The 12,986-nt window shown below is 34.8% G+C and overlaps 1 long non-coding RNA gene across 1 annotated transcript in view; it reads right to left on the bottom strand.

The window, feature by feature from the left end:
• Positions 1-12,986, bottom strand: part of LOC141507816 (uncharacterized) — a 78,832-nt gene that overhangs the window by 15,375 nt on the left and 50,471 nt on the right. Inside the window, exon 2 of the long non-coding RNA XR_012474274.1 lies at positions 8,086-8,161. This is a non-coding gene — a long non-coding RNA (uncharacterized LOC141507816). The remainder of the gene's footprint in view (positions 1-8,085; positions 8,162-12,986) is intronic.

Here is a 12,986-nt window from a genome sequence, read left to right as displayed (position 1 = left end):
GGGAGGCTTTCTTATTGTCTTCTTTTTACAGTTGAGAAAACCATGGCAGACAAGGGTTAAATGATTTGCCCACGGTCACACTTCCAGTAGGTGTGGAAGAACAGATTTGAACTGAGTTCTTCCTAACTCCAGGCTCAGGGCTCTAATCCACTGTGCCACCTAACTACCTCTAAGGAGAAAAAAAAAATAGAGAAGAGAAGAGGGCAGTGTGTATGATTCAATCAACCTGTGTAAAAAAGATTGTCCACTCAAAAAAAAAAGGGGGGGAATGGATAAACCTAAAAAAACAAAATCTGATTCAATTTCTAGAAAAAATAGTCACAACCAGATGACCAAAAACAATAAATTAGTAATCTTAGACAGAAGAGAAATGTGGTAATCAAGACCAATATTGTTTGAAAGTAAAATTTTATAGAAGAATAACTTGGAAAATGATTGGCAACATTGTCTCACAAAATAGCACAAAGAAATTAAAGAACAATGAATCTTAGGAGATCTTTCAAGATCTGGTCAACCGTTCAAGTAGTCTGTAGAGCATTTCTAGAAGTAACTACATTTTGAGGACAATAGCTACAAAATGGAATGGATTGACTTAGTCATCTTTCCCCATCAACAACAAAAAAATAGAACTCCTATCACACTGGTAAAATTTCATTTCTGTAACTGATTAAGTATAAAAAAAATCACACTCAAAAATGAAGGGAAGTAGAGCATGACCTAACCCAATAATTACTGATGAAATTTGTCTTTTTAAGTGTACACTGTGATTGATTTTTAAGATGTCTCAAGGGAGAGAAGACTGTGCAAGCATGTATAGGCTAAGGGAGGGGATAGGTTAGGAATCATAGTTTGTGTTCTTACCAAGTAAAGACATCTAAGAAGACACTAGCATTTAATGAAAATATTTTACTCATTTTCTCAAATCAATGAACACTTGATGAGAATTATATATGCATGCATTGTTGGTATCTTAGATGTTTGTCCTCCTTTTTTAAAAATTTTATTTATTTAGGGGGTTAACTGATTTGTCCAAGGTCACACCATTAAGTAATTATTAAGTGTCTGAGTTCTGATTTGAACTCAGGTCTCCTGACTTCCAAGGCCAGTGTTCTATCCTCTGCTCCTCCTAGCTGCCCCTGTTCTTCATTTTTGAAGAAGACCACATCAGGAAGGTGTGGCCATGACAAAAATGTGAATTGGATTTGGGTGAGGGGGTGCTGTGCTAAGTCAACTAGTTTCACTTTCTCCTCCAGAGTCATCTGTGTCCAGTGGCCAGCTATGAATCAAGATGACTGTAAATGGCCCTAGATATGAGGCAATCAGGGTTTAGTGACTTGTCCAAAGTCACACAGCTAGTAAGAGTCAAATTTCTGAGGCCGAATTCAATCTCCTGTCCTCCTGAATCCAAGGCCAGTGTTCTATCCACTGGGGGACTTGGTGATTCCTAAGAAAGGAATAGGCAAACTTTTCCAGGTCATTTTATGCAATAAACTATATTTTTATGGCCATAGAACTAAGAAATGAAAAGAATGAGACAATCATAAATTTAGAAACTGAGAATGACTTTAAAAGGAGGCTCCCTTTGTGTTTTTTATCTTTTGATTTTAAAAAAGTAGTGGAGCAAAAAGTACTTGACCACTCTCCTCAGACAAGGTGTATCTTATATGTACATCAAAATCCTACATGACTCCATGACAACTGAGCCCACAGAGACAACTTTGTTCAGTGAGCCCAGGAGAATTGGCATCAAGCAAGGTCTTCAGCAAAGGAGGCTATGTTCACCAAAGGTGTCTGTCATTGTCAGAGAAGATATATGGTTTGAAGTCTAGAGAAAACAAGACTTAACTGATGTTGGAATGTTCCCTTCAACAATACCAATTTGTAGGAAACATAGCACTAATTATATGAAGCCAAGCCTCCTCAGAGAAAGAGATTAGCCTAATTAGACCAGCTGAAAAAACAAAATGAATGTAAATACACATAAATGTCCATATTCTGAAATGTAGCAGGAAAGATAGGCCATCGGATTAGGGCCTCAATACAGGAGATTTGATCAAGTGTGACAAAGGATTAGAATTGTTCCCAGAATTAAGAAAAACAAACTAGACTGAATTTCATTTGAAGAAGTATATAGTGTTTTCAGTGATTCCAAACTTACCACCATTACAAAAGTCCTCTTCTTTTAAGACAAATATTTTCTTATTGATATTATATATTTGCAAACATCACAGATGGACTAAAATCACAAAAATCCCAAAGGATTGTAGGAAATTGTATGACTTATCATTAACAGGAAGCAAGCTACCTATGATAATGTACAAAAAAATGGCAGGAAATACTTTGTTGCCAATATATGTTTGAATGGAAAAAAAAGGTTGGTCATATAAAGTATGTAAGAAAAATACATACATTGACTGAGAAATTACTAATTGTCATGTATTTACTGTGTTTTTAAATCTTGTGAAAAAAATTTCACTTGTGATTATAATAAAATTATCAATAATAACAATAACAATAGCAATAAACATACATGTGGGATTGCTGTCTGAAAACTGTTTTACATGCACATCACTCATTTGAGCCTCACAGAATTCCTGTGAGATAAGATACCAAAGGTAATATTACTACTACTACCATTTTGCAACTAAAAACCCTAAGGTTAAAAAAGAAGTGATCTAATTATGGTCACACAACAAGAAAGAATCAGTGGCAGGCTTTGAATTCCAGTTTTCCTTGCTCCAAGTCCAACACTTTATATATTTTGTCAGGAGTCTGTTTTTATATGGTCAGCAAATTTATAATTGTTTTCATAATTGTAAATCAGATTTTACTATGTTTAAAAATATAAAAACATTCTTCATCAAGTCATATAAAAGAAGTGGAGGGAGAGGTGACTCGAGCCATATTTGCTGACTTCTAAACTATATTTTTCTATAAAAGATTTTGCTTTGTAATTATTATCTTTTAAGAGAAAACACTTTTATCCTTAGCTCATTAATTTTTTTTTACTAATTCTTCATAGAAATTTTTCAGAAATCTTTAAGAAGTTGTCAGAGTTTCAGGTCAAGGCTTTATTGAAATATTCCTATCAAGGAGGACTCTAATCTTGTAGTTTCAAGATGACAGCTTTAAAAAAAAAATCAAAGAGCATTTAAATAAATTATTTCTATGTTCTAGGCTCTGTGGACCACTAAAAATACAAAGGGAAAAAATCCTCTAAAATAGTGCTTGCTCTTAAATAGTTTACATTCCATCAAGAGATATAAGCACATATTAACAAGGACACTTTACATACAAAGTGCACAGTCATATTTCAAGGACCTGGGTGTACTTGAAGCTGGGAGAGTCATAAAAGTATTTGCACCCTTGAGCCAGTTTTGAAAGGAGTTAAGGAAACTAATAGAGAGACATGAGGAGGGATTACATTTCATATCTGCAGTCCATACAAAGGGATGGAGAGAATGGAAAAGGAGTGCAAGGTATGGGTGATAGTTAAGTAAATCAGGATGGACCATAGAATGTAAGAAAAGGAAGAATTTATGTGTATTGACTCTAGGAAGGGAATAATCTTTAGTCAAATTCAAACGGATTTCAAAGGCTACACAAAAAACTTGTATTTTATTCTAGACTCAAGATGAAATCATTGGATTTTTTTTTGAGAGGATAATAAGGTCATAGAGATCTCTCTCTTAGGAATATGATTTGGGCAGCTGTGTGGAGTCTGGATGGAAGAGGGGAGGGACTGGAGGTAAGTGTGTCAGTCACTGCGCTAAGTGCACAGGATACAAATACAAGCAAAAAGAAAGACAGTTCCTGCTCTCAAGGAGATTCTATTCTAATGGGGTTGAGGGGGAAGAAAATGTATAAAAGAGAACTGAAAAGGAAAAGGAGGGAAAGAAGGAATGTCTTTGATATGACCTCAAATTCAGAAGCAGAGCCAGAAGGGGAAGAAGAATAGCTGGTTTGTGCCCATTCCCACAATAAAGGTCTTGAGAGGATCTCACCAGTGTGAGGGACCTTGAAGGAGTAGAAGGCCAGGAGATAGAAAAGTTGTTGTATAACACTGGTCACACCAGATTCATGTCAGAAGGCAGTGACAATGAATCCTTGTTTCAATTTGCACCGGTGTGGATATAGAAAGTCACTCCTTCTGTATCAAGAGCAAGAGGACAAAGAGGCCAAGAATTGAGGCCCATTTGGGGGGTGGGGGGATGGGAAGTAGAGGGACAAGGAGAGCCATATGGCCCCAGAGGAAGAGAACTTGAGCCTTTTCCCTTTATTCCCATGGCCTCTCATTGGCTATTGTGAGAAAGTCATCAGCTCTGGCAGTTTATATTTCAAGGGTCCTTCTCAGGCCTCATGTTCCATGTTGTGCGATGCTTTATATCTCTAGTATTCTATGTTCTAAAGTCTCTTCCATCTCCAAAACCCTTTGTTCAAAAATACCTCACAGCTATGATATTTGTGTTCTCTTGGCTCTAACATTCTATGTGCTTAATTAAGCTCTCTTTCAGTGAAGATTCAGTGCTGAATCGATGATCTTAATATGATAATATACCCCAAACTGAGTTCATTATCGTTCCCGACAAACCCTCCCTTCTTAATATTAATATTGTCAGAGATACCATCATCCTCTTAGTCATTCAGTCTCCAAACCAACATATCATCCTCAGCTCCTCACTATCTCCCTGGCTCCTAAATCCAATCTTTTGCTAAGGTCTGTTATTTCTACCTTTGTAAAAAGCATCTTGTGTAATCCCTTCTAGTCCTCTGATTTTGTGACCATCCTGATGCAATTGTTATAACCTGCTGGTTGGGGTCCCTCACACAAATGTTTCCCTATTCTAATTCATCCTCTGCTTACCTATCAAAAAGATCTTCTTAAAATACAGGCCTGACCATATCATGTCCCATGAATGAAAATTCAATAAACTCCAATAACTCCTTATATATTCCAAATATAAAATCCTCTATTTGTCATTCAAAGCTCTTGACAACCCATATTCTCCACCCACCCTTACTCATTCCCATAAACTTGGAGATATGGTTACACTGGTCACCATGCTATTACTCAAACAAAACATCCACAGATTCTAAGTAATTTTACTGACTGTTCTTCATCTTCACCTTCTAGTTTGCCTTACATCTAAAATTCAACCTTCTGGGAAGTTTTTTTTTTATTCCTTTTAATACTAGTGCCTTCCCTTTGTTGATTATTTCAAATTTATCATGCATATGTATATATAATTATAATTGTATAAAATATATAGAATTGCAAAGATAAAGATGTAATTGTTTTTTTCCCATCCAAGTTTACAACTTCTCTGAAATCTATTTTTCTGATCCATGAACTTGTCTATTAACCCCACTATAAGAATTTTTGCCTTTAAGCATATGTTCAAGGAGCTCCCTTTGAGACATACAAATGATTCCACCTACAATATTTGACTTAATTGATGACCTCCTACTGGATACTTTTCCTTCTACAGGTTTTTATGACGCTGCATTCTTTGGTTCCTCCATACTTTTTATTTTTTGTGCTTCTTTAGACCATTTTCTGGCTAATCATCCACAATCCTGTACGCTAATGGTAGATATAATCTAAAACTCTATCCTGATGATCTCATTATTTTTCATGATTCATTTATTATTTATATGCAGAAGACTAACAGATTTATATATAAAGCTCCAATGTTTCTCCTGATCTCCATCTCTACATCAACTACCACCAGTGGGACCTATCTAAATACATGTCCTGGAATTATTTCAAGTTCAGTACGTCTAAAACAGAAATCATTCTAAAAATTCACCCTTCCCTTCACTTCCTTGTTTCTGTCAAGGTGTCTCCCCCAGGCAGCCTCCTGGTCCCCCAGGTCCACAACTGCAGAGTCATCCACGATCCCTTACTTTCTCTCATAAAACACATTCAACCAGTTGACAGGTCTTGATAATTCTAACTCCAAATCATGTAGTTCACCAATTCCCTTCTTTAGACATCATAACAATCTTAGTTTGGGCCTTAATTAAGCTTTTACAATGCCTACAAATTGGTATCCTTGACTAGAGGCTAATTAAGTCTAATGAAATAATAATTATCTACTGATAACCACGGAGAGTAAGGGGACTATCTTCAAGGAACTCACAGTTTAATGAGGGAGACAACATGCAGACAGTAATATCCAAACAAGGTGTGTTTGTATGTGCATATAATATATATAGATTTAAATGGTTATATATACACATCTTCATACACATGTATGTATGTATATATACATATATTCCTTATTTATACATATATTATATACATGAATACAATGTGGTTTCTTTATAAATATGACATATAAATGCACATTCCGATACATATATGATCCACTTTCCTACATATATGTGCATGCATGCCTTGTACACATACAATACATACATACACATGCACCTTATTTATACATTGATATTGTGATGTTATCTCCCTCATTTTATAATATTTAAATGAATACACATATCCAATATTCATCTTCATATGAAAAGCTGTCTATCAAGTGCATGTGTATAGCAATTTTGAGAATTTTTAGAATATATAATTCTATATATTTTTATTTTAAACACATAATTCTGAAAAGGGATCCTTAGATTTCACTTTAAGTCAAAGGGGTACATACCACAAAAAACAAAAGAAAGAATACCTTATCTAAGGAGTTCTTTTTTATTCCTGATAGTGGCCACAGCCCATCCTTCTTTAATTGAATTTCTAGTTTTGCATTGTCCTGATAAGAATGTGCTGCCTGATGAAAGCTGCACAGTTGGGTACATATTTTGGAACATCTGGAAACAATTGTGTTATTTCCTGGAATCTGACCAATTCCAGCAGTAACATTTTATTTCCTATGTTAGAATGGGGATGCCTTTGACAAATTTAGAAGCTTTCACATCATTTTGTTTTTGACAAATCTTCTTGGAGCATAGGCTACTAACTACTCCATCACAAGTAGGCTGCTTTTCTCTCATAATCCATCTTGCTCTGTGAGAAGAGGATTCTCTAAGACATTTTAGAAAGTTTGCTTCTTTTCAAGTACAACCAAAAGACAACAAAGTAAAGGTTTTATGCCTTCTAAACTACTTGGAAGAGGAGATCTTAACTTATGGTTCATGCATTTGTTTTAAATATATATTTGATAGCTATATATCTCAATATGATTTTACCTATAATTCTATGTATTTCATTTTATGGATTTAAAATTATTATTCTTAGTGAGGTTCCATAGACTTTAACAGATGCCAAAAGAGTCCATAATACAGAAAAGATTAAGAATGCTTGACTGGTTCTTCTTTGTATAAAGGAACTTAAAGTGTTGAAAAAAGATATAAATAGTTTTATTTGTGCCAAGTTAATTAGTGATGAGATTCCTCAATTTCTTTCTAAAATATGACAAATGCTATAATCATATATACATATATGTGTACCTATAGACACATGTACACATAGACACACAAAATAATAGTGAATATTTTGTACAGATTGACTGTATATTTCAGTATTTTCATAATAAGTAGTAGAGGAAGTGGAAATGCATTCATATTTATAATTCTTCTGTTTTTACATTCTTACTTAGTGAGAGATCATGTTATGATTAGTTTGTGATCATTACACACTTTGGTGTACAGGTATTATGAAAGTATAAAATATGAGGCATGTGTGTGTATGTGCATGTGTGTGTATATATATATATATACATATATATTTGTGCATGTATATGCACACCCACATATACATATGTATATAAATATAATTTTATATATATATTTTTTAAATTTTAGATTCTCCTAATAAAAAGATAAGCTCAAACTCTCCCTTTCTCAGATTTCTTTGCCCCAGGTTCTTGCTTCTGTCAAAATTGCTGTCCTTTAAAGCGTGAAAGCCCTTGCTACTTGCCAGCTCTTTAATTATGCAATGCCATATTTTAACAGTCAATTGTGAGTGCCATTTAACCATTGCACTAAACCTCTGATCCTCACTTCATCACTTAAGGAACACAGTATATCTAAATTCTTCTCCTTGTACAAACAGATTTATGTTTCTCTCTGAAGTACCTTGGTCACGTTTCCAGACATGAAACGATCTGTTCAGGGTCATGAACTCCGTGCTCCTAGGAGAGACATTTTTGTACTGGGAAAGAAAGAGAGAGAGAGAGAGAGAGAGAGAGAGAGAGAGAGAGAGAGAGAGAGAGAGAGAGAGAGAAAGACCTGTGATTATAATGTAAATGATAACACTAAAAGGCAGTCAAATTCTGATAAATTATGACATATAATCTCAGTCCCAGTGGTCCTAGAAATTTGCTAATGAAACACCCCTCCCTCCTCTTCCTGGAGAAGTGGAAGAGAAGTGTTGAGCTATATGGCCCTGAGCTACCCTAAAGAAAAAATATTGATTAGTGAGGGAGATTCTGCATGACTCTGTATGCCTAATGACTACTGATAGAAGCAGGGTTTGCAGTAAACTGGAGACAGGTGTCAAAGAGCAGGGTTTGTTAATTGCCTGGTCCCCAGAAGAAGTGTTTAGACTCTGCCAGGGCAAAGCTTCAGGTGCTGAGACTATAGAAAGTAATCAATAGACAAATAGTTGCTAAGCACTAACTGCATAAATCGCTAACTAATAAATACCTACTACATACATGTCAAGCACTATGAAATGAAAAAATAAGAGTGAAATTGTCCCTTGCCAAGGATGTTAGAGTTCCATTAGGAAGGAAAATATATACATCTACAGGTATAGAAAATTAAATTAAAAAGATGATTTGGGAAATAATTACACTTGCTGGGCTTGGGCTAAAGTGGGGTGGGGATCACTTTACAGAACTTATCCATGTTTGCATCTTGGACCCCAGCCCCATTGACAATCTGGGCAAGCCCCTTCTCAGAATTGTATTTTTAAACAATTAAAATAAAATAGAGATGATTATAAGGAAATTAAATATATGATCAAAATATCTTTAAAATCACCCAAGTTACTAATACTGTAAAGGATAGGAGTCATGATGAAACTATAGCCGTATATTTACAAATATAGATATATCTATATTTACACACACATATATGTACTCTATATACACAAATATGCATACATTTACATACACATACATACACATATAATATACATATAATATACATATACATATACATATACATATACATATACATATACATATACATATACATATACATATACATATATAGTATATCATAGACACACTCTTGCTCTTCTTGCCTGGCTCTCCCACCAAAAGGCCAAAAACTCTATGAAGGTGTATGACTGTAGGTAGTACATAGAAAACTGTAGGGACAAATTTTTTTTTTATGTAGCTATGAAATATCTGAAGGGGAAAACCATAGCAGTAAAAAAATGACTCATAGAATAATAGATAAGAATATAGACCTAAAGGACTTTAGATATTATCCAGTCCAGTCCTTTCATTTTATCTATGAGGAAACTGAGGCACAGAGGGGTTAACAGAGGTGACCCTGTGTGCCCAGGGTCACACAACTAGTTAAGTGAGGCTGGATTTGAACTTGGGTCTTCCTGACTACAGACCCCATATATTGTGCCACCTAACTTTCTTCACTGAGTTCCCCAATTGATGACAAATATTCCTTGAAAGAACTCTTTTTCAGTGGTCTATAGAAGATGGAATTGTATTGATTAAACACCAGCAGACAAAAATTTATGCTATGTTAAATGTAATATAATATTTTTTTTTAAAAAGCCTTTAATTCAGGGGCAAGCTAGGTGCACAGTAGATAGAGCACTGGCCCTGGAGTCAGGAGAACCTGAGTTCAAATGTGGCTTCAGACACTTAATAATTGTCTAGCTGTGTGACATTGGGCAAGTTACCCAACACCATTGCCTTAAAAATTTTTTTTAAATTACTTAGTCCATTGCCTAGCACATAGTAGGTACTATACAAATATTTATTCTTCCCTCTCCCCCTGTGTCTATTTGAATGGTCTTCACCATCAGAGATTCATTAGGAAATGGAGGGGGAAAAAAGTTTGCTTCTCTATTCCCATCTGTATCACAAGTTACTTGCAAAATAAGAAACAACAATAAAAACATGAATTTCTTTCTTCTACTGCTGCCATTAATCTATCAATATGCATGTATTAAGTGTCTTCTATGTCCCAAACACCATATAAGACAACAAGAATACAAAAACTTAAAGGAAATCATTTCAGCTTTCAATAATACTGAATTCATTAGCAGGAGGTAATACATACACATATAAGGCTATAAAGAGATTCAAATTACTTTTAAAATAAATATAAATATATTTAAAATACAAATAAATACACTCAAAATCCAATTGCATTTAGAATAAATAGAAAGTAATTTGGAAGAGGAGAAGCTGGGAAGGAGGGGAGATTGCAGGGGTGGAGGTCAGGATCATGAAAGGCTCCAGGGAAGAAATAGCACTTGAGCTGAGCTTTGAAGAAAATTAGTAATTTTAAGAAGACAAGGTAAGGAAGGAGTCCATTTCAGGCATAGGGGATTCCCTTGCCAAAGGCATGGTGATGGACTATAGACTGTCCTATATAAGAAACTGTGTGAAAGTCAATTTGGCTAGAACAAAGAGTGTGTGAAAGGGAATAAGATATAATAAAGCTGGAAAAGTAAGAACACATTATATTCCATAATGGACTTCTGACAAATTAACAGAGCACTCTTTTTTTTTATTTTGGGTTTTTTTGCAAGTGACTTGTCCATTGTCATACAGGTAGGTAATTATTAAGTGTCTGAGGCAGGTCCTTCTGACTCTGGGGCCCATGCTTTATCTCACTATACATTTTAAAAATTCATTTTGAACTTCAAGACAAAAAGACAAAAAAATGCCTCATTGTTACTTTAGTATGTTTTACAATTATGTTTTACATAATTGCACATATAAGATCTATGCTTTTTATCTTAGGAAGTGGAGATGGAGGGAGGGAGGGAGGGAGAAAATTTAGAATCCAGACTTTTATAAAAAAATGAAAGTTAAAAATTGTCTTTATGTGTATTTGGAAAAAATAAAATATTATTTTGAAAAAAACCATAAAGTGACTTCCTCCCATTCTGTGAACAGTCCAAGATCTTCACCACTGCTCTGAAGTCCTAGTGTACTCATTTCATCTCTTCCTTCTCTGTATACTACTCACTCATTACTTCCAGAATAACTCACTGAGGCCCCTGTCTAGTCAACCCAATCTCACCTACTCATCTTCATCCCAGCTGTAACTAATGCAGAGAATAGATTCTTCAACTAACATTTTCCCACACTGGAGTTTTCTCCTGCCTTCTACCTCCTGACCCTTCTATCCCACTATAAAGTAGCCACTTGTGAAAGTTCACATCCTTCATGAAATCTTTACTGAATAATTGAAGGAAGTAGTCATATCCATGTGACTCATCTTCACAATATACATTCCCCATGACATTTTATATGTATACACACACACTTACATGCATATGTTTATTGAAATGTAATATTAGTACATTTTCAGTTTTATGGTTAAACTTATTCTCTCTCTGTTCATTTCAGTGCAAAATCAAAAGATCCCAGTGATCAGATCAGAAACTGTTTCTTCCCATTGCCTAGAACAGTCCATAGTATTTAGCAAATGTTGAACTCTTAATGAACTGAATTCTCAGGAACACTCCTCTCTAGAGCAGCAGTATTCTGACTTCAACAATACTCCGAGGAATTTACTTACTGGAAGGACAAAAAGACCTTGCTACAAGAATAGTTTCATTTAAAAGAAACAACAAGGAGTCCAAGGATGACATTGTAGTGAGATCTTGGCACATACATTTAATATATAATATTTTTGTTTATAATTATTTCTTTCTCAATATAAAAGCATATTTAAATAGATAAATATTTAGTACTACCTAGTTTGCATGAAGCTACCTTACTGACCAAACCTAGTTGCAATAACTTCCTTATTGCAATTATATTTCTAATTCTAATTCATAATTGTCACAAGTAAAAAAACCTATTAAGCATGATTAGATAGGCTCTATAAATGACAATAATTAACTACATGTCCTGTTTATTTCTTTATGGTTTACAAAGCACAATCTTGTGGAATAGATAATATTAATAGAGAACTTTTCATATTTCTTACCTCCCAGGAATGTTATTAGGGAGGGGAAGAATATCCAGTAGGTGGACAAGTGGTCTGGAAGCTGGAAAAACCTGGGTTCAAGTCCTGCTGCTAGCACATACTGTCTTTATGACTGACCAATGCATGGACAAGTTAGAAAATAGAAGCAAAAGTAGGCAACTATGGAATAATACAAAAGAGAGATAAGTTTTGATAAGAATATCTGCTAGAATATTAACATTCTGAGATTGCAGATTAATTGCAGATTAAAAAAGGGACTTTATGTAATTAGGTTGGCAGAAAAAGAAGGATAAAAGAAGAACTAGAATTACTAATTGGGGGAGATAGAGCATGAACAAACAAGATAGAAAATTGGAATTTTTATTTTGTTTTTGATTTCTCTGTCAGGGAGAATGAACCTCAAAGAGATTAGACAAAAAATGTTAAAATTCAAGATAAGTGAAAAAGTAGTAAAAGAGAATTAGCTGCTATGAATGAATTCACCCAGGGCTTCCCCTAGGATTATCAGAATTTGACTCCTGGCTACTCCTGGCAGCAAAAGGTAAAGATCTCTCAGCTCCCGGGCAATAGAGTATCCTCTTTAATACAAGACAGACTTCATTAACCCTGACAAAAAAAGTGCAATGATGATCTCTGGCTAACCCCAAGTTTGTAGAGTTCTCCAGATTCATAATACTATACTAGTCTGCACACACAGGAAAATCACTGAAGTTGCCTTGGCTTCCTTCAAATCTCAGCTAAAGCTCTGCCTTCTGCAAGAAACCTTTTAAGACCTCCTTAATTTTAGTGCCTTTCTCCTGAAAATATCTAAGTTTAACCTTTGTCTGTCTTGT

Source organism: Macrotis lagotis, chromosome 1, assembly GCF_037893015.1.
Source record: "Macrotis lagotis isolate mMagLag1 chromosome 1, bilby.v1.9.chrom.fasta, whole genome shotgun sequence".
NCBI classification, from domain to species: domain Eukaryota; kingdom Metazoa; phylum Chordata; class Mammalia; order Peramelemorphia; family Peramelidae; genus Macrotis; species Macrotis lagotis.
This window is presented reverse-complemented; position numbering and strand designations above follow the sequence as displayed.